This window comes from Oncorhynchus nerka, linkage group LG6 (genome assembly GCF_034236695.1).
Source record: "Oncorhynchus nerka isolate Pitt River linkage group LG6, Oner_Uvic_2.0, whole genome shotgun sequence".
Taxonomy (NCBI): Eukaryota; Metazoa; Chordata; class Actinopteri; order Salmoniformes; family Salmonidae; genus Oncorhynchus; species Oncorhynchus nerka.
This window is the reverse complement of record NC_088401.1, coordinates 65,097,859-65,121,642: the sequence shown is the minus strand read 5'-3', so window position 1 is coordinate 65,121,642 and position 23,784 is coordinate 65,097,859. Positions and strand designations below refer to the sequence as shown.

The window sequence follows — 23,784 nt, the reverse complement described above, 5'->3', positions numbered from 1 at the left end:
CTAACCAGACACCTAGGTATTTGTAGTTGTCCACATCTTCTAAGTCAGAACCGTCCAGAGTAGTTATGCTGGACGGGTGGGTAGGTTCATTGATAATTTGTGTGAGATTGAGGGCATCTAGTTTAGATTGTAAGACGGCCGGGGTGTTAAGCATATCCCAGTTTAGGTCACCTAGCAGTACAGGCTCTAAAGATAGATGGGGGGGCAATTAATTCACATATGGTGTCCAGGGTACAGCTGGGGGCTGAAGGTGCTCTATAAGAAGCGGCAACGGTGAGAGACTTGTTTCTGGAAAGGTGGATTTTTAGAAGTAGAAGCTCAAATTGTTTGGGCACAGACCTGGATAGTATGACAGAACTCTGCAGGCTGTCTCTGCAGTAGATTGCAACTCCGCCCCCTTTGGCAGTTCCCCGACCTCAACCAAATTGAGATGGTTTGGGATGAGTCGGACCGCAGAGTGAAGGACAATCAGCCAACAAGTGCTCAGTATATGTGGAAACTCCTTCAAGACTGTTGGAAAATCATTCCTGGTGAAGCTGGTTGAGAGAATGCCAAGAGTGTGCAAAGCTGTCATCAAGGCAAAGGGTGGTTATTTTAAGAATCTCAAACATTTAATATTTTGATTTGCTTGTTAAACACATTTTTGGTTACTACATGATTCCATATGCGTAATTTCATAGGCTTGATGTATTCATTATTATTCTACAATGTAGAAGACAGTAAAAATAAAGAAAAACCTTGAATGAGTAGGTGTTCTAAAACTTTTGACTGGTAGTGTAGATCTGACCTGAGAGCAAAGCAAAATACCAATGTACAAGTTGTCAGAAAAACCGAGGACAACACCACATTTTTGTGCTCATCAAGTGTGGTCAGCAGAGAAGTGCTGTTTTGCAGGAATCATCTGGGTTCCTGTTGGGGAAATGACTCAGTGGTATTTGGCTGGTGTCAAGTCAATCCTGGAGCTCTGTGATAGCCAGTGCCGGGCCTGCGAGGATTCTGGCCTCATGCACATCAACAGTGACAAAAAACACATGGTGTCAGCAGACCAGAGGCTAAGAAATGTACTTCATTTAACAACAACAGCAAAACCCTACTCAGGGAGACAATGAACTGACCACTGTTCTGACATAAGTCACAGACAATTAAACATAAAGTCTTTTAGACATGCAAGTTGCTAAAAACTTTTGAGACATCTCACACCATGTCCCATGTTAGTGGAACAAAGCATTGACAGCCTTCCAAGGCAAACTAGCCCAGTTGTTTGGGAATTATACATAGCAGAAAAGGTCACAGTCCTCCGCAATTAGGAGGCTGCTGCCTCGGCACCAGAGAACAGTGTACACAGACAATGTCCTTTCACCACCACAGCAACCTACAGCAGTGTGTGTAAAAACTGCCAGTAGTTTTCGCTGCTTTGCTCGGCACATGTTCATGCATGGGCCATGATAGTGTACAATGCTCACAGTCCTGACATGTTTCAACTTTATTGGGGAATAGGAGGTTAGAGGTTGCCATGCCGGGTGAGATATATGGCCAGAAATGAAGGAAGAGGACATAGGCATCCTCTAACGACGCCCAGCTTTACCCCTACCCGTATGTACATATCTACCTCAATTACCTCATACCCCAGCACATCGACTCATACTGGTACCCCGTGTATATAGCCAAGTTATCGTTACTCATTGTGTATTTATTCCTTGTGTTACTATTTTTCTATTATTTCTCAATTTTTCTCACTGCATTGTTGGAAAGGGCCTATAAGTAAGCACTGTACTGTTAGTCTGCACCTGTTGTTTAGGAAACATGTGACAAATACAATTTGATTAGACTTGATTTGAGCTGGCGAGTGCGGCCGGGTAAAGCAAAACAACAAAACATGCCGCTATGTCTCAAATCAAATCAAATGTTATTGGTCATATACACATGGAAAGCAGATGTTATAGCGAGGGTAGCGAAATGCTTGTGCTACTAGTTCCGACAGTGCAACAATATCTAACATGTAATCTGGACTGATATGTCTGAGTTCTACAGTGCTGCATTGAGAGTTACATTAACACACAGTTCTACAGTGCTGTTACTGTTCGGTTATGTCTGGCGTTTGGTATATGGGATTGATTACGCTGTTCTGTATGAGTCAGTTGAGTTTGATAATAAACAACATCGAGTTGATAATGGAGCCGTCGTTCTGAACAAAACACCTGCATCCTAACCAACAGTGATGTCTGTCTGTTGTAGTAATGCACAGGGAGGTGGGCTGGTGTGCTACGGCCAAATGAAGATGGAGAGAAAAAGGTCACCTCCAGTACAGGGTTTTCAGTGGGAGAGATGGAATTTAATCTGATCTCTCGTAAACCTTGTACTATTCCACTGCAGCCCCAGGCTCTGAGTGAGAGAAGGTTTAATATGGACAAGGTCGCAGGCAGCAGCACCCTCACCCAGACAACTGCTGCTAGTGATAACTTTCTAAGGCCAACCCCGAAGAGCTACAGCATTCTGTGGTGTGTGGCAATACAGACTGGTGCTGCTAGTGCTAACTCGCTAAGGTTAAATCTGAAGATGTACAGCATTCTGTGGTGTGTGGCAATACAGACTGGTGCTGCTAGTGCTAACTCGCTAAGGTTAAATCTGAAGAGCTACAGCATTCTGTGGTGTGTGGCAATACAGACTGGTGCTGCTAGTGCTAACTCGCTAAGGTTAAATCTGAAGACGTACAGCATTCTGTGGTGTGTGGCAATACAGACTGGTGCTGCTAGTGCTAACTCGCTAAGGTTAAATCTGAAGACGTACAGCATTCTGTGGTGTGTGGCAATACAGACTGGTGCTGCTAGTGCTAACTCGCTAAGGTTAAATCTGAAGAGCTATAGCATTCTGTGGTGTGTGGCAATACAGACTGGTGCTGCTAGTGCTAACTCGCTAAGGTTAAATCTGAAGAGCTATAGCATTCTGTGGTGTGTGGCAATACAGACTGGTGCTGCTAGTGCTAACTCGCTAAGGTTAAATCTGAAGAGCTATAGCTAGCCCTCTGGTGTGACAACACAGCTCATAGTGCTACCTCACAGCTCATAGAGCCACACGAGTACCATGATCATTTGCATGGTAATTTACTATGTTTTATTAGCAGACAGATCAGCTGTGTGTGTAGAGTCAAGAGCATGATAATCTAATTTATTGATCATAGATTATCAAAATTCACATGACTTCTGCATTGAGTCTTCATACGGATGTGGGAGAGTTAAATCATTCAAATCTAGGAATGTTTTTGTTGTATTACTAATTCTAGCTTACTTGTAGCCTACACAAGTATCCTGAAGCTTTGGAAATATATTGACACACACACCTCCCTATCATGGCAGAGCATACCATGCATGAGGACAGAGAGAAGAGGGAGTAGAAAACTGAAAATAGAGGCGCAAAATATAATTGAGAGAAGAGAAACAAACAGCAGCGACAAACTGACCTGTGAAGCTTGCGCTGACAGGAAATGCATCACTGGGTTTCAGCGACTTCCTGTCTGTTAAACCACATTCAGTAGAAAACCTCTCTCAGTGCAAGAGTCTAATGTTATTTTGCACAACTACCCCTACTCGCTTCTAACTAACTCATTGGGTCTTTGTCGTGTTTCTATCCTTCCTCAGGAACTGTGGGGTCTGAAATTAGTGACAACCTTGATAAAGATGAGCAATAATGACTGTATAAAATAAATCATATTTTATGCTATATTGTATACAACATTTTGGGGGGGAAATTATATTATTTTCTAACACAATTGCTCAGAGAAAGAGATATTGTTTAACAAGTAATAAAAAAAAATTCTTAAAGATTCCTATAAATAAAAAGTAGTCAAAAGTTTTGCATTTGTTCCCATATTCTGAGCACAAAATGATTACATCAAACTTGTGACGCTTCAAACTTTTGGATGCATTTTCAGTTAGTTATGTTTGTGTTTAAGATAATTTTGTGCCCAATAGAAATGGTAAGTCATGTATTGTGTCATTTTGCAGTAACTTTTATTGTAAATAAGAATAGAATAGGTTTCTAAACACTTCTACATTAATGTGGATGTTACCATGACTATGGCTAATCCTGAATAAATCGTGAATAATGATTGAGTGAGGGTCAAAGATCAAACCCCCAAGACATTCTAACCTCTCACCATTACAATAACGGGATGTTAGCATGTCTTTGGGGTATGATCTTTGACCCTCTATCTTTCCCACTCATCTTTATTCATGATTCATTCAGGATTATTTCGTTTATACAGTCCTTATTGCTCATCTTTATCAATAATTTCAGACCCCACTCTATGTACACTACCGTTCAAAAGTTTGGGGTCACTTGATCAGAAATACAGTGTAGACATTGTTAATGTTGTAAATGATGATTGTAGCTGGAAACGGCTGATTTTTAATGGAATATCTACAGAGACATACAGAGGCCCATTATCAGCAACCATCACTCCTGTGTTCCAATGGCATGTTGTGTTAGCTAATCCAAGTTGATCATTTTAGAAGGCTAATTGATCATTAGAAAACCCTTTTGCAATTATGTTAGCACAGCTGAAAACTACTGTACTGATTAAAGAAGCAATAACACTGGCCTTCTTTAGACTAGTTGAGTATCTGGAGCATCAGAATTTGTGGGTTCGATTACAGGTTCAAAATGGCCAGAAACAAAGACCTTCCTTTTGAAACTCGTCAGTCTATTCTTGTTCCGAGAAATGAAGGCTATTCCATGTGAGAAATTGCCAAGAAACTGAAGATCTTGTACAACGCTGTGTCCTACTCCTTTCACAGAACATTGCAAACTGTCTCTAACCAGAATAGAAATAGGAGAACGAGGCCCCGGTGCACAACTGAGCAAGAAGAAAAGTACTTTACAGTGTCTAGTTTGAGAAACAGACACCTCACAAGTCCTCAACTGACAGCTTCATTAGTACCCGCAAAACACCAGTCTCAACGTCAACAGTGAAGATGCGACCCCCCGGGATGCTGGCTTTCTAGGCAGAGTTGCAAAGAAAAAGCCATATCTCAGACTGGTCAATAAAAAGAAAAGATTAAGATGGGCAAAAGAACACAGACACTGGACAGAGATATGGCTTTTTCTTTGCAACTCTGCCTAGAATGCCAGCATCCCGGAGTCGCCTCTTCACTGTTGACGTTGAGACTGGTGTTTTGCAGGGAATTTCTAAGTGACCCCAAACTTTTGAATGGTAGTGTATTAAAAATGCCCGTATTCAATTGTAAATATGAAAAACAGTGTGATTGCTAGTGGATCGACCGATTATGATTTTTCAACGCCGATATCGATACCGATTATTGGAGGACCAAAAGGCGGATACCGATTAAATCGGCCGATTTTTTAATTTATTTATTTATAATAATGACAATTACAAAAATACTGAATGAACACTTATTTTAACTTAATATAATACATCAATACAATTCATTTAGCCTCAAGTAAATAATGAAACATGTTAAATTTGGTTTACATAATGCAAAAACAAAGTGTTGGAGAAGAAAGTAAAAGTGCAATATGTGCTATGTAAGAAAGCTAACGTTTCAGTTCCTTGCTCAGAACATGTGAATATATGAAAGCTGGTGGTTCCTTTTAACATGAGTCTTCAATATTCCCAGGTAAGAAGTTTTAGGTTGTAGTTATTATAGGACTATTTCCCTCTATACCATTTGTATTTCATTAACCTTTGACTATTGGATGTTCTTATAGGCACTTTAGTATTGCCAGTGTAACAGTATAGCCTCCGTCCCTCTCCTCGCTCCTCCCTTGGCTCGAACCAGCAGCGTTACCAATGCAGAGCAAGGGGAACAACTACTAGAAGGCTCAGAGCGAGTGACGTTTGAAACTCTATTAGCTCGCGCTAACTAGCTAGCCATTTCACTTCGGTTACACCAGCCTCATCTCGGGAGTTGATAGGCTTGAAGTCATAAACAGCGCAATGCTTGATGCACAATGAAGAGCTGCTGGCAAAACGCACGAAAGTGCTGTTTTGAATGGATGTTTACGCGCCTGCTTCTGCCTACCACCGCTCAGTCAAATTCTTAGATACTTGTATGCTTGTATGCTCAGTCAGATTATATGCAACGCAGGACACACTAGATGCTTCTGCCTACCACCGCTCAGTCAGATACTTAGATACTTGTATGCTTGTATGCTCAGTCAGATTATATGCAACACAGGACACGTTAGATAATATCTAGTAATATCATCAACCATGTGTAGTTAACTAGTGATTATGATTGATAGTTTTTTATAAGATAAGTTTAATGCTAGCTAACACCTTACCTTGGCTTACTGCATTCGCGTAACAGGCAGTCTCCTTGTGGAGTGCAACGAGAGAGAGGCAGGTCGTTATTGCGTTGGACTAGTTAACTGTCAAGTTGCAAGAATGGATCCCCCGAGCTGACAAGGTGAAAATCTGTCGTTCTGCCCCTGAACGAGGCAGTTAACCCACCGTTCCTAGGCCGTCATTGAAAATAAGAATGTGTTCTTAACTGATTTGCCTAGTTAAATAAAGGTATAAAAAATCAAATGAAAATACATAAAAATCGGCACATCGGCGCCCAAAAATACAGATTTCCGATTGTTATGAAAACTTGAAATCGGCCCTAATTAATCGGCCATTCCGATTAATCGGTCGACCTCTAGTGATTGCACAGCGTGACAGTGAGCCTCTTCTTGTTAACCTAGATATGCTATACCTTCCCTTCCAAAACTCACACTTACATCTAATATATAGACACAGACAGAAACCTGACTAGGTAACCCCTTTCCGTTCCTTCCTTCCTTCCCCATGTGTTCGTGAGGTTTTACGCCAATTCTAAGAAGAACCAAGCTCCTGTCACACTATGTTCTGCCAGTAAAGCATTGGTCAAACATAATATTTTCTATCTTACCTGAGGTAAATAGCCCACCGTCCAAAGCATGGATTCTGAATGATAGTCATGGTGTGGTCTTGAGAACATTTTTCAGAACTACCCCACCACCAGCAATCTGTTTCTATTATGTGGCAACAGGCCACACGGCCACAGATAGGAAGAGCCATTTGACTTGTGAAAACAGGACAGGAAATTGCAGAAAGGGGCAAAAAAATACATCTGCCCCCTTATATCTCGAGTAAAGCTAGCAGCTACATGAGTGCTACAAGAGGCTACTCATTAAAATGTAAATTCGGCCATTTTACCTGTTCACAGAATAGCAAGAATGATTAGAATCCAGAAACTGGAAAGGTGCCTATTGGTCATCTGTGATCAAAAACAAAGAATGATATTGAAGAGCAGCGATACAAATCTCACATGGGAGATGGTTGTTTGTTCATCATCATTGACCCCATCTCCAATCTGGTTCATGCACACTGAGGTGAAATTATTAGCTATTAACAGGATCCAGTTGTGAACTAACATGATTGCAAAATGTGGGTGTAGACGGATGACTCTGTTGTTGAAGAATCTTTACACTTGTCCTTGGTCCAAGAATTAGTTCCCTGCTTCTCGAGACACGTCAAAAGAAAGTTTGAGGTTTATGTATGAAGTTAATTGTATATCTAATGGTTTTGACATATGTCATATGAGCCTGGGTGGTTTTTAGCCGGTTAAGTCTCTCTCTGGGCTTTTAGGACCTTATGTGTTTGGGTGACACAATGGGTTGAAATGGAAAAGACAGAGACAATGAAAGTATGCATCTCTCTGCCTCAGCTCAGCTGCCTCTTACTGTGCATTGACAATTCTCCTCTCTCATAAATATTTGAATTGCTTTGTTTTGAAGACTCTCCCGTTGTTTTGGCTGCTGTGAGGTAACAATTTGGTACATGACCAGACTGGAATAGCAAAAACCACTTTCAGCTCCATCCAGCATCCCAAAGTTGCACAGAAACCTCCCTCTATCTCCTAAGCAACAGCTGCCTAAACGCTAACATAGTACCCCTTTAAGTCAAAATGAAGTGGAAACTACTGCTAAGACATGGCCCTGTGAAGCTAATTCCAAGTCCAATGGCCCTCAGATGGACTTTTTTTAACTCTGCTCCATGGTAGCAGATGTGTGATTGTGAAATACCACCGCCCCCGCCAACTCTCTGTCTCTCTCTCACACACACACACACACACACACACACACACACACACAAAAACAAACGCCCACCCCTGATCTGTTTACATTCATACCAATACCGACATGTCACAGCACAGGTCGGCAGGAGGATACAAAAAAAAAACGGAAAAATATACCAGCAGCACCATGATTCACAGTACACACCCACCATGCTTCACAGTACACACACCCACCATGCTTCACAGTACATTTTACATTACATTTAAGTCATTTAGCAGACGCTCTTATCCAGAGCGACTTATAAATTGGTGCTTTCACCTTATGACATCCAGTGGAACAGCCACTTTACAATAGTGCATCTAGGTCTTTTAAGGGGGGGGGGGAGTACACACACCCACCATGCTTCACAGTACACACACCCACCACGATTCACAGTACACACACCCACCATGCTTCACAGTACACACACCCACCATGATTCACAGTACACACACCCACCATGCTTCACAGTACACACACCCACCATGATTCACAGTACACACACCCACCATGCTTCACAGTACACACACCCACCATGATTCACAGTACACACACCCACCATGCTTCACAGTACACACACCCACCATGATTCACAGTACACACACCCACCATGCTTCACAGTACACACACCCACCATGCTTCACAGTTCACACACACCATGCTTCACAGTTCACACACCCACTGATTTCTAATTTGTTTTGCTTCACAGTTCACATACCCACCATGCTTCACAGTTCACACACACACCATGCTTCACAGTTCACACACCCACCATGCTTCACAGTTCATACACCCACCATGCTTCACAGTTCACACACACACCATGCTTCACAGTACACACACCCACCATGCTTCACAGTTCACACACACACCATGCTTCACAGTTCACACACCCACCATGCTTCACAGTTCACACACCCACCATGCTTCACAGTACACACACCCACCATGCTTCACAGTTCACACACACACCATGCTTCACAGTTCACACACCCACTGATTTCTAATTTGTTTTGCTTGACAGTTCACACACCCACCATGCTTCACAGTACACACACCCACCATGCTTCACAGTTCACACACACACCATGCTTCACAGTTCACCCACCCACCGTGCTTCACAGTTCACACACCCACCATGCTTCACAGTACACACACCCACCATGATTCACAGTTCACACACCCACCATGCTTCACAGTGCGCACACCCACCATGCTTCACAGTTCACACACACACCATGCTTCACAGTTCACACACCCACCATGCTTCACAGTGCGCACACCCACCATGCTTCACAGTGCGCACACCCACCATGCTTCACAGTGCGCACACCCACCATGCTTCACAGTTCACACACCCACCATGCTTCACAGTGCGCACACCCACCATGCTTCACAGTGCGCACACCCACCATGCTTGCAGCAACAACCTTGAATGAAAACAAAGTTGACCGTGAGATTCCTGCTTTTTCACCTCACCAGACGATCAGACACGGCACCTTGAAACTTTGCTTTGCATATTCCAACAGATAATACTTCAGACATGCCAGTTTGCAAGGCTTACCGTAAGAACCATGGTTCCATAGGCAGCTGTTGTAAAAATGAGGAGGAAAATGCAGTCAAGATACTTTTGTTTCTCCAGTAGTTGCTTGAGGCAGAAATTATAGCATACCAAGTCTGTACTGAGATAGTGTCCTCAAATCGTTTAGCACTATCAGAACACTGAGGCTTTGGCTCCTTCTGGGGGTGGGGGCCTGGCTGCTCAGAGCGGTACATACCAAAACAGGTTTGGACACAAGCAGGCTGGTGTGTCCACCCATCGGCAGGCATGCTGCAAGTCAGCAACACACACAGTCAGCATGCCTAAAGAAAGAGGAGCCTAACTCTGCTTCTTTGGCCTCAATCTTCTCGCCGGCTTTGGGGTCAAATGCTATAAAAAAGCTACTTGTCTTTGTGTGTCTTTGGGTGCTTTTTTGCATGCATCCAGAGGCATTGAAACTGAGAACAGGTGGAAACTGAAGTGAGCACATGTCCTATGTCCCCTTAATTTGATACATTTTTAGGAGAAAATACACAAGATTTCTTGTATTTATTTGAAACATAATCAATTCAAAAGACATTGCATTTGATCTTCAGTGCCCCTTCAAACAAATCACTTGCATGCATCTATAGTACTGCTTATGAGGTACTAAAATTTTGTGCATAATTCCTGTGGGTGAGTCACTTCAGTTAGAAATCACACAAATAAGTGGTGGAATTACTATTTGCAGCTTTAGCAGAGATTTAAAGATTAAGACTAAGAGTGAGCTGTCGGTAAACAGCTAAACAACCAGCAAATCAGCTCTTACATTCTGATACCCTCTAAAACCTTGACAGCCAGGACCACTCTCACCCTAGACAACTGAGAGAACACCACCTCTTCTTAATGAGTTTATTTGACTCCAGACAATGAAATGCCAGGTTACCAGAGTATTAGATATCTAATCTTAGAGCCTGTAAAAGTGTGTGTGTCAAGTCAACCCCAGTCTCAATATGAGAAGTTTGTAAGAGTGAGTCATTCCTTCATGATGTCAAGCAGACACATCCCAGAGGGACATGGGGGGGAAATCAGTGGTGGAAAGAGTACCCATTCCTAAAGGTAAAAGTAAAAGTCACCCAGTAAAATACTACTTGAGTAAAAGTCTAAAAGTATTTGGTTTAAAATATACTTAAGTATCAAAAGTAAATGTAATTTATCAAATATACTTAAGTATCAAAGGTAGATGTAAAAGTATAAACTATTTAAAATTCCTTATATTATACAAAGCAGACAGCACCAATTTCATGTTTTTAAAATGGATAGATAGCCAGGAGCACACTCCAACACTCAGACATGATTTACAAAAGATGCATTTGTGTTTAGTGAGTCTGCCAGACCATAGGCGGTAGGGATGACCACGTGTTCTCTTGATAAGTGTGTGAATTTCACACATTTCTGGTCCTGCTAAGCACTGAAAATGTAACAATTACCTTTGGTTGTCAGGGAAAATGTATGGAGTTAAATGTACAATATTGTCTATAGGAATGTAGTGAGGTAAAAGTAAAAGTTGTCAAAAATATAAATAGTAAAGTACAGATACCCCCAAAAACGACTGAAGTAGTACTAAAGTATTTTTACTTTAGTACTTTACATCACCGGAAAAAATGATTTAGTTACTAAACTAACCAGCCCCCCAAAAATTCCCCCGCATTCATTCATCTGTGGCGTTTGGTATGGTATTGCATGCCTGAGATGTTACAGTAGTAGTAGAGAGTAGTCTCTGCACTTGGCCTTTCCTTGTCATCTTTGTCACATCATGTTGTCAGAACTGAAGGATGTTGTGGGAAGGGTTAAGAGAAGGAAAGAGCTCTAGGACAATGTTGCTTGAAGGCGAGCCACTGTCATTGTATAGGTTATGATTAAGCTTTTCATCCTTGAAAGACTTTCACATAAAACATGTTACGAAATCACCACTTATGATGTCAAATTTGTTCACATTATGCATTCAGTGACATCAGGAGCAGTCAAAGGCTGAATCCCAAATCACACCCTTCCCACGCCGCCGCCATATGCACAAGTGTCCCAAAACTGAGGGAGTGAAAATGATCAAGGGTGTACGTGCTAATTAGGCCCTCCAATAACCATTTTGACCAAGCAAGCAAGGATGCAGGCTCCAGAGTGAAGTGCTATCGCAACACACACCCCAACATGTTTGGAGATTGCACAATTTCCTACAAAATAATTGAGATACGTGCCTAATTATATGACACGTGTGTTTGTGTCTGATTTAAAGACTTGACACATAAAACAAACGGAATACGTCTCAAATTAAATGTTTAACAGTTACTGAGGTAAAACGACAGGCGATTTGAATTTCATTCTCGTTTAACTATTTAAAACGGGAACATGAATTGCATCATTCAAGTCAGGAGTGTGACCCGAAGTTGATGGGTTTACTGATCCCTTCGCTACTCTGGAAGTCACCCTCTGAGTTTCATCAGCAACACATAACAACTGAGGGCCCACCGAGCGAGGGGGTAGTTTGGGATTCACCGATTCTGCTCAAAATCATAGAATAGACATCAAATTGCTGTGGTTTTTCATGTTCTATTAATTAAATTCCACATTTGACCATTTTGTAATTTGGTTTTCACTGCAGTGTATTGTATTGTGTGAGGTTGGGTGTAGGTGGGAGAGAGGGAGCCGAGCCAGTACAGGTCAATATTTGTGAAGCAGCGCCGGCCAGACTTTATAAAGCAGGTCGTTTGTTTATGATAGCAGAGGGGAAGGTGCAGCATTGATGCAGGAGATGAGGAGGACAATAAACCACATGTCCATAGAGACAGACAAGCATTGTTGTATAAGAGGGGTTGAACCTGTTGTTATTCAACCATAGAAGGTGAAAGTAATGTAGTAGGCCTACTTTAAAGCTGAGTGATCATGTATATGATACTAGGTGGAAAACATATTACACTATCCGCACACAACATACATGTAGGGTCTAACAAACAAGGTAGCCTTCACTACTTTGAATAAAGGGAACAGACAACCATCTCTGGGTGCCTGTGACTTCTCCTGATGAGAATCACAATGCAAAAATGCATAGGTAAACAAGGAGTGGCTGTTGCTTAGGAACGAGCAGAGGGAGAAGGTTTGTAGAGCAGGCTCTGTGATAAGAGAGAGAGAGGGGGGGGGGTTGTGTGTCACTGGCAGGGGTTGTGTGTTTGAGAAGACACAGACTGCATCCCAAGCCTGACAAACACACACACACACACAATGACAGTGCAGTGAATGAGTCTTTCAGTCAGTCACACAACCCTCAAAGACCTACTCTACGTGAGGAACTAAGCAGAGTGGGTAGGGAATAAATTATGAACTGAAGTGTACACAATACTTCCAAGCATCAATTAACTGGCATGAATTTTTAAACCTAATCTTTCTGAGAGTGGAGGATAATGATGTAAATGATGTCATCCTTCACAGTGACGGGAGCTCAGACACTCAATTTAACAATTTGAAGCCGTCAATAGAACATACGATGCCTTCGGAAAGTATTCAGACCCCTTAACTTTTTCCACATTTTGTTAGGTTACAGCCTTATTCTAAAATTGGTTAAATGCCACCCCCCCCCCCCCCCCCCCTCATCAATCTGCACACAATACCACATAATGACAAAGCAAAAACAGGATTTTAGAAATGTTTGCTAATAAAAAAATCAAATTAAGGAAATATCACATTCAGACCCTTCACTTTGTCGAAGCACCTTTGGCAGCGATTACAGCCTCAGGTCTTCTTGGGTATGATGCTACAAGTTTGGCACAGGGTATAACGCTACAAGCTACAAGTTTGGCACAGGGTATGACGCTACAAGCTACAAGCTTGGCACAGTGTTGCTGCACAGCTATTTTCATGTCTCTCCAGAGGTGTTCGATCGGGTTCAAGTCCAGGCTCTGGCTGGTCAACTCAAGGACATTCAGAGACATGTCCCGAAGCCACTCATGCGTTGTCTTGGCTGTGATTAGGGTTGTTGTCCTGCTTGAAGGTGAACTTTCGACCCAGTCTGAGGTCCTGAGTGCTCTGGAGCAGGTTTTCATCAAGGATCTCTCTGTACTTTGCTCCGTTCATCTTTGCCTCGATCCTGACAAGTCTCCCAGTCCCTGCCGCTGAAGAACATCCCCACAGCATGATGCTGCCTCCACCATGCTTCACCATAGGGATGGTGCCAGGTTTCCTCCAGAAGTGATGCTTGGCATTCAGGCCAAAGAGTTCAATCTTGGTTTCATCAGACCAGAGAATCTTGTTTCTCATGGTCTGAGAGTCCTTTAGGTGTCTTTTGGAAAACACCAAGCGGGTTGTCATGTGCCTGATTGGTGGAGTGCTGCAGAGATGGCTGCCCTTCCGGAAGGTTCTCCCATCTCTACAGAGGAACTCTAAAGCTCTGTCAGGGTGACCATCGGGTTATTGGTCACCTCCCTGACCAAGGCCCTTCTCCCCCGATTTCTCAGTTTGGCTGGGCGGCCAGCTCTAGGAAAAGTCTTGGTGGTTCCACACTTCTTCCATTTAAGAATGATGAAGGCCACTGTGTTCTTAGGGAACTTCAATGCTGCAGAAATCATTTAGTACCCTTCCCCAGATCTGTGCCTCGACACTATCCTGTCTCTGAGCTCTATGGAGAATTCCTTTGACCTCATCATTTGGTTTTTGCTCTGGCATGCACTGTCAACTGTGGGACCTTATATGGACAGGTGTGCCTTTCCAAATCATGTCCAATCAATTGAATTTACCACAGGTGGACTCCAATCAAGTTGTAGAAACATCTCAAGGATGATCAATGGAAACAGGATGCACCTGAGCTCAATTTCGAGTCTCATAGGGTCTGAATACTTATGTAAATAAGGTATTTATTTGCTAAAAATATATAAAAAAATGTTTTCACTTTGTCATTATGGGGTATTGTGGGTAGATGAGTTTGTTTTATTAATCTGTTTTAGAAAAAGGCTGCAACGTAACAAAATGTGTAAAAAGTCAATACAGTCTGAATACTTTCCGAAGGCTATGTAACTAAGGAGCAGCACCTGAGAGAGCAGGTAGTGATCAAGGTCAAACAGAACAAAGCCACTCTAAGTTTCGACCCATGTGGAAGTTGATTGCCAATTTGTCAAGGGAAAAAAAATTATCACATTGGTTTTGAAGTGACGCTCAAAAACTTGACGGATTTCACTTTCACCGAGCGTCTAAGGCTGAGTTTACACAGGCAGCCCAATTCTGAGCTCTTTTTCCACTAATTGGTCTTTTGACCAATCAGATCAGCTCCTTTGCCAATAATTGGGCAATAAGATCCTTTGCCAATATGATCAGAAACGCAGCCTAAGTGAATCTAACCCAATTTGTCATCCAAACAGTCCAGAATGCTTAAATAAACTCAATAAAACATGCATACTGTTGAAAACACACATGGCAATCCCAATGCACGTTATTTAAGGAATAACAATAAGTGTGCATGTACTAACCTGTCCTAGATACAGTTAAACCACGTATTGGTAAGGTGACAGACATTATGGGTACTGTAGTACATCATGCTCCAAACCACAGACAACATTCACTCCCTGTCATCCTCACTCTCCTCTCAGATCAGTCTGTATCGATTCCGACTGATCTCTGCTGCATTACTGTATTAGTGTTGCTGCTTTGGGAGAGCTTAATGCCTGGAAACTCACACTCATCCCCTGGAAGCCATTCCCAGCCAGCCTCTGATGCAATTTTCTGACTGCATTAACATTGAGCTTTGATATGGCTAGGGCAGCGTGGATCATTTTAGGAGCAGTTCTAGCTTCTCTTCTCAGACAGAAATATGAGCAGGTTTCTTAGGTCATCATATTATTTTTAGCCATGTTTTCTATGTCAATGTTGGGTACAGTGGGAGTTCCTAAATGAATTAACAGCATTGTGCGTACATACTTATCAACATATTTTCCACTGTTACATTCTATAGAACTATCAAGGTCAAAAAAACATCTGTGCCATCCTTGGCTGCAACCTTTAGGGCCCACGTTTTGTTAGTAATCAACCTGGCCATTACAGACCAATCTGCATGCAGGAAATAGCTTCATTTCATGGTGGTACCATGTTTTCTCACAACATCAGTCCAACAGCCACCCTGTGTCTGTTACTTCACACTGTTCTCATGCTCTTCACAACTGTCAAATTATTTTGAACTAGGCTTTGAATTTGATATAAGTTCTGAGGGTGTCTCTTTGGTGTGAAATAAAAGTGCTGAAAACATGTTGGCTCACTATTTAAAAAGAAGATGGAGAACAAGCTAAAGGACAACAAATACCAGAGTTTTTCCACAGGTACAGTCGACTAGTGCTAGCTAACACTACCTAGCAAAATAAATAAATACAAATATTGCGATACGTAACTGTATCGATCCCCCCCTTAACACTTTATTTGGATAGTCTGAAGAGCATCAACAGATGGACAATCAGTAACATATCAACAAACGATCTATTAATCCTAACCCTAGCTCTAACTCTTATTCTAAACCTTACCCTAACTGTAACCTTAGCAAGCAGTTGCTTATCGACAGATAGTCAAAACTGTATCGAAATACAGTGTTGGGGGGAGGGGGGGGCAGTTATGGAAGGCATGGGCAGTTATGGAAGACATGGGCAGTTATGGAAGGCATGGGCAGTTATGGAAGACATGGGCAGTTATGGAAGACATGGGCAGTTATGGAAGACATGGGCAGTTATGGAAGGCATGGGCAGTTATGGAAGGTATGGGCAGTTATGGAAGGCATGGGCAGTTATGGAAGGCATGGGCAGTTATGGAAGACATGGGCAGTTATGGAAGGCATGGGCAGTTATGGAAGACATGGGCAGTTATGGAAGGCATGGGCAGTTATGGAAGGTATGGGCAGTTATGGAAGGCATGGGCAGTTATGGAAGACATGGGCAGTTATGGAAGACATGGGCAGTTATGGAAGGCATGGGCAGTTATGGAAGGTATGGGCAGTTATGGAAGGCATGGGCAGTTATGGAAGGCATGGGCAGTTATGGAAGGCATGGGCAGTTATGGAAGACATGGGCAGTTATGGAAGGCATGGGCAGTTATGGAAGACATGTGCAGTTATGGAAGGCATGGGCAGTTATGGAAGGTATGGGCAGTTATGGAAGGCATGGGCAGTTATGGAAGGTATGGGCAGTTATGGAAGGTATGGGCAGTTATGGAAGTCATGGGCAGTTATGGAAGGCATGGGCAGTTATGGAAGGCATGGGCAGTTATGGAAGACATGGGCAGTTATGGAAGGCATGGGCAGTTATGGAAGGTATGGGCAGTTATGGAAGGCATGGGCAGTTATGGAAGGTATGGGCAGTTATGGAAGGCATGGGCAGTTATGGAAGACATGGGCAGTTATGGAAGGTATGGGCAGTTATGGAAGGCATGGGCAGTTATGGAAGGCATGGGCAGTTATGGAAGACATGGGCAGTTATGGAAGGTATGGGCAGTTATGGAAGGTATGGGCAGTTATGGAAGGTATGGGCAGTTATGGAAGGCATGGGCAGTTATGGAAGGCATGGGCAGTTATGGAAGACATGGGCAGTTATGGAAGACATGGGCAGTTATGGAAGACATGGGCAGTTATGGAAGGCATTGGCAGTTATGGAAGACATGGGCAGTTATGGAAGACATGGGCAGTTATGGAAGGCATGGGCAGTTATGGAAGACATGGGCAGTTATGGAAGGCATGGGCAGTTATGGAAGACATGGGCAGTTATGGAAGGCATGGGCAGTTATGGAAGGTATGGGCAGTTGTGGAAGGCATGGGCAGTTATGGAAGGTATGGGCAGTTATGGAAGACATGGGCAGTTATGGAAGGCATGGGCAGTTATGGAAGGTATGGGCAGTTATGGAAGGCATGGGCAGTTATGGAAGGCATGGGCAGTTATGGAAGGCATGGGCAGTTATGGAAGACATGGGCAGTTATGGAAGGCATGGGCAGTTATGGAAGGTATGGGCAGTTATGGAAGGCATGGGCAGTTATGGAAGACATGGGCAGTTATGGAAGGCATGGGCAGTTATGGAAGGCATGGACAGTTATGGAAGGTATGGGCAGTTATGGAAGACATGGGCAGTTATGGAAGGCATGGGCAGTTATGGAAGACATGGGCAGTTATGGAAGGCATGGGCAGTTATGGAAGGCATGGGCAGTTATGGAAGTCATGGGCAGTTATGGAAGGCATGGGCAGTTATGGAAGACATGGGCAGTTATGGAAGGCATGGGCAGTTATGGAAGACATGGGCAGTTTTTTCGGATGACAGACAGGGCTTTGAGCTTGTCTTTGTAACTGTGGGCCCTTGCATGTGTCTGACTGAGGACTCAGAGCATAGCAGACACAGGAGAAGTCTGTGTTCCTGGAGTCATGGAAGGCTTAAAAAGGCAGGGCTCAGTTTTCCACACCACTGAATGCAGAGGCCCACCCCACTCCCGACCAGCCATAGACACCAATGCAGCTGTGGCGTCTGGGAGCCAAACCTCCCGAAAACCACATGAAAAATATGAAAATGTTGTCCTGGTGCCTAAGTTAGAATGGCTGATATTAAATGATAGTGATACTACATAGGGAGAAGAAGAAGAAGTTGGATTAAAATGACTGGATGATGGTCAGACATTTGAAGGTGGTAGTATTGGGCTTGATGTGTCCTGCAGTTTAAGCAGTATAATGTATTTTTGAGGCATGTTACCTCATGAACGGTGGGACCGGACCAACGCAGCTGGAAACATGATGCTGTATATGCATGTGCAGAGGCCACAGAACTATACTGTCCTCTTTGGAGATGTCAGTTGGTGGAAATGTCAATATTCCACCTACCATCTCTTCACTAAACAAGAAAAGCCATGTCGTCTGTTTGAGTAAGCCAACAATTACTGAACCTATACATTTCAGAAAAACAATCCGTCTCTTGCCGCCCACATACATGTGATGTTTCCATGATAGATATCATAGCAAGACAGATAGCAAGAGGCGCTACTGAATCATTGAGGTTTTAATGGGAAGTGGGTTAAGGTTGATCTGTAAAGACAAGCAACATACTCCTGCAGTATCCTGCTGACTCACTTCACCAGATGTCCTTTCTAAGAAAGAATCCTAATATTGACTGACTATTTTTCAAGACGATGGATCCCGTTGAAATTCCATGGTATATCAGTAACTAGCCTTGCTGTGACTCCTATTACCCAAGGCACCCTGTTGCTGTATATGTACATAGCTACTCAATTACTTCGTCCCCTACGCATCGACTCGGTACTGGTACTCCCTGTATATAGCCATGTTATTACCTCATACCTCTGCACATCGACTCGGTACTGGTACTCCCTGTATATAGCCATGTTATTACCTCATACCTCTGCACATCGACTCGGTACTGGTACTCCCTGTATATAGCCATGTTATTACCTCATACCTCTGCACATCGATTCGGTACTGGTACTCCCTGTATATAGCCATGTTATTACCTCATACCTCTGCACATCGATTCGGTACTGGTACTCCCTGTATATAGCCATGTTATTACCTCATACTTCTGCACATCGATTCGGTACTGGTACTCCCTGTATATAGCCATGTTATTACCTCATACTTCTGCACATCGACTCGGTACTGGTACTCCCTGTATATAGCCATGTTATTACCTCATACTTCTGCACATCGACTCGGTACTGGTACTCCCTGTATATAGCCATGTTATTACCTCATACTTCTGCACATCGATTCGGTACTGGTACTCCCTGTATATAGCCATGTTATTACCTCATACTTCTGCACATCGACTCGGTACTGGTACTCCCTGTATATAGCCATGTTATTACCTCATACTTCTGCACATCGACTCGGTACTGGTACTCCCTGTATATAGCCATGGTATTACCTCATACTTCTGCACATCGACTCGGTACTGGTACTCCCTGTATATAGCCATGTTATTACCACATACTTCTGCACATCGATTCGGTACTGGTACTCCCTGTATATAGCCATGTTATTACCTCATACTTCTGCACATCGACTCGGTACTGGCACTCCCTGTATATAGCCATGTTATTACCTCATACTTCTGCACATCGACTCGGTACTGGTACTCCCTGTATATAGCCATGTTATTACCTCATACTTCTGCACATCGACTCGGTACTGGTACTCCCTGTATATAGCCATGTTATTACCTCATACTTCTGCACATCGACTTGGTACTGGTACTCCCTGTATATAGCCATGTTATTACCTCATACTTCTGCACATCGACTTGGTACTGGTACTCCCTGTATATAGCCATGTTATTTTTTACTCGTTATTGTTATTTGTTATTCACTGTGTATTTATTCCTTGTGTCACTATTTCCAAATGATTTGTTTAATCTTTACCTTTGCATTTCACTGTTAGTCTACACCTGTTGTTTACGAAGCATGTGACAAATACAATTTTATATGATATTTGATTGACACTACCAACCCTACTCACAGAGTTGGAAAGATTCCGCCCCCTCAGCTCACAGTCCTGATGTTGAATAACCGGGAACGTTATCAATAGGAAGGTGTGATCTGATCTTCACCACAAATGACTCTCTCTTCCCCGGAAAATGACTTATTTTATTACCACAAGCTGCCTGGGGGGCATGGTGGTGAGAGTCGGGCACAGCTGCCCACTCCACAAGGCTAGTGTGGGAAGGAAGGAGGGAGGGATAGGGGGGAGGTAATAGAGCTGGCTAATGATCCAGTGAGGCTGAGGACAAAGAGACTTAGGGAGATAGACGGGAGCGTGTCCCCCAAACATGATTAAGATGTGTGGTCACATGGTCTTGGTCTCCCTGGTTCACAAACCAAACCAGCCTGAGAGACTGACTAGCTTGATTCTTTGTAAGTCACTTGAAATAAGGATGATAATCATGCAGATATTAAAAAGATTTGCCGGTACATTTGTATACTTTTTAGCCAGTATTTCTGAAAGTAGCACTCACGAGCCAAAAGTGGTCCCCGAAAATAGCTTACTACGTCGCATGTGTACAGATAGGTGCACCACGTCATTGCTTTCTCTCTTTTTTCTGTGTCCACTGAGCCGTTATGCCTGCTCTGCAACCTCATTGGATAACGCTGGGCAGGCCTCTTGCTAACGGTCACTCAAATGCGAGGGGCTGAAGCTCATTGGCTAAAACTCGAATTGCTAGGGGGCTAGCCCGCGTGGGGGGAAATGTAGGGAAAATGGCATGGCAAAGCTTCAGGAAAATTGGCTAATTGAAGTAAGACAGTCATTCTGCTCATAGATTATGCATGTATGAACTACACATTGACACATCCAGCCCAAAGTTGAAAGTTAAAAAAATACTTTCTCAGTCACCAAAGTACCAGTGCATGTCTTTAACAGTGACTTGAATCCAAACACTGAATGGCCTGTGCAAGTTAAAATACTTAGTAATGTGGAGCTGAATGTTAACCAGATGGAACTGATCAGAGACATACAGTACCAGTCACACCTACTCATTCCAGGGTTTTTCTTCATTTTTACTATTTTCTACATTGTATAATCATAATGAATACATCAAAACTATGAAATAACACATATGGAATAATGTAGTAACCAAAAGAGTGTTAAACAAAACAAGATATATTTTATATTTGAGTTTCTTCAAAGTAGCTACCCTTTGCCTTGATGACAACTTTGCACAGTTGCATTTTGAGCTTTAGAGATAGCTCACATAGAGCAGTGACCTAACAAGATCACATCAGCATCGTCATCTCCTTTCTCAGGTTTTCTGATTCTGGTGTGAGCAGAAATCTTGCCCTATGTTTCTGCTTCCAGTATTGAGACACCCAGCTTGTATTTCTGGTTCCCCCTGTACCTCAGAACAATGGTTTGCAAGTCTCAACTTGTTTGTGTGAGTCTCAGACAGTTGCAACATTGGGAGAGCTGTGCTTTACTCAATGGAAATGGAGAGACAAGTATGGAAACGCAATGCAAATCCACCTCTGGATCAACACAAAGGACCCTCAGCCAGGCAACACAGCGCACTAGATCTTTTAAATGTGACCAATGTCCACCATTTTGTTATTTTTTTAATGTTACCTTTATTTAACTAGGCAAGTCAGATAAGAACAAATTCTTATTTACAATGACGGCCTACCCCGGCCAATGCTGGGACTCCCAATCATGTCCAGATGAGATTTGAACCAGGGACTGTAGTGACACCTCTTAAACTGAGATGCAGTGCCTTAGACCGCTGCGCCACTCAGGATCCCTGCACTTTTAGAATGAACAGTCAAACACATAGTTACTGTATACCATTTTCTCCATCAACATGAAGGCTATTGATATTGAATGGGTACATGTATGTCTCCATCGGTCTCTGGCTAGCTTGAGCTTGCAGCCTCCCCCACAATAAAGGAGGGGCAGAGTTTCAAACCAGAGGTGTAGAATTCAGATCACCTCGAGCACATTGTGACTTGTTACAGCCAATTTTCCCATCACTCAGGCCTCAGATGTGTGTGAAAGCCCCTAACAACAAAAGAAAGAAGGGACCACAACCCAACCCAGAATTACCCACCCAAACAGGTTCCTGTCACTGCCGTTACCTGAGATCATGTCACCCGTTACCAGAGGTCACCTGAGACACATGCCGTGTAAAAGAAAAACTTGAAACTCGGGAAATCTCTGACTTCCGACTTCAGTGGGTTCAATACAACTGGGAACTCTGGAAAAAAATGAGCACCGACTGGGAAAAATCATTTGGAACGGTCATCCAACTCAGAATTCCAAGTCGGGAACTCGGGCATCTTTCTAGAGCTCTGACTGAAGATTACTGACGTCATGATTTTACCACATTTTTTCCCCCCCGAGTTCCCAGTTGTTTTGAAAGCACCATCCATCTATATGAGAACTTTTTTTTGTTAACATGTCATAGCAACACGACTGACAAGCCAGCAGGCCACAGGATCTGCTTATTTACCCATCAACTGCGAAACAGCTTGAACAAACTGCCGCCCTCTGTCATTCAATGTCAACTACAGGCTGGATTGTGAAGGGAGAAAATGTGAGCCAGAACAGACCCAACCCTGTACTGTTCCATATGAGGGCATGTCAAGCCTGGGCTGATTAAATCCACCCCTACTCCTCTTCCTCAGCCAGGCCAAATGATCTAATTACAGGCTAAGACTTGTTGACTCTGTATTGTGTGAGGAGCCAACCTGATACTACTGCTGCCCTCCCTCCGTTCCTCCCTCTCTTCACCTCTCTGCCACTCCCTCCCTTGTGACAGAAACTAGGCCCCTCTCTACAGCCACTCAATAGGTCAACAATGGGAGTGTTGTGTTTCTCTCACTTCATGGCCAAACCTCAGGTACTGTGCCTCATTTACAAGCCAAATCAAGAGGCCAGGGTGGGCACAAAGCGTGATTACAAAGTTAGCTCAGATGCAAACTGGGAATAGCTATGGGGTACAACTTAGCAATTCACCAATGTTAAAACCGGGTTATTGACTCATGATATTAAAAGTGTGTAAAGCATTGGTTGAATGCAACATTTTCCAGGTGTAGGCCCTGCTGACCTAAACAGTGACCTCATAATTAACAACCACAGAGGGCTGATTTGATACAGTATCACTAGGTTTACGAGACAGAGTGTAAGCTTCTCCAATGATATGTGAGGAGATCCTTGAGGCAACATTGAGTGAAATTGCTTTATTTTGGGTCTTTCGAGGTCTGATGGGATCTATACAACAAAAACTATGGGGTCACTTTGTTTTGAGTGTTTTCAGATACATTTTTAACTGCCAACCTCAATAAAGTTTGTCAGTGCAGAGCATGTTTCTGGTGAAACAGGAACCATGATATTATCTCTGCTGCAACTTTTAGCAACAGAAACCTACCACAACTAGGCACGCCAAAGGTAACTCTACAAAAACCATTCATGTGAGAATAGCATGTTGAGATGTGAACTGCTTAGGAGATAATGGTAGCACAACACCAGTTTGTTTGTCATCCACTATGAGTCGCAACGAATACCTGTTGATCCTCCTCTGCCTTACAGGAAGATCAACATTCATGCAGGGCTCCGGTGGCCTGATCAGTTCCTGATAAGCAAGCCTGAAATCAAACAGAACCTTACCTGACC

General features: G+C 43.1%; 1 protein-coding gene across 6 annotated transcripts in view; it reads right to left on the bottom strand.

Moving 5' to 3' along the window:
• elf1 (E74-like ETS transcription factor 1) overlaps nt 1–23,784 on the bottom strand; it is an 84,170-nt gene that overhangs the window by 41,618 nt on the left and 18,768 nt on the right. Inside the window, exon 1 of one of the 6 annotated variants that reach the window (XM_029662398.2) lies at nt 6,912–7,016. The exons of the other annotated variants lie outside the window; for them this stretch is intronic. The gene's annotated coding sequence lies outside the window, so the exon portion shown is untranslated. Of the gene's footprint in view, nt 1–6,911; nt 7,017–23,784 lie in introns of those variants that run through there. 6 annotated transcript variants of the gene reach the window in all.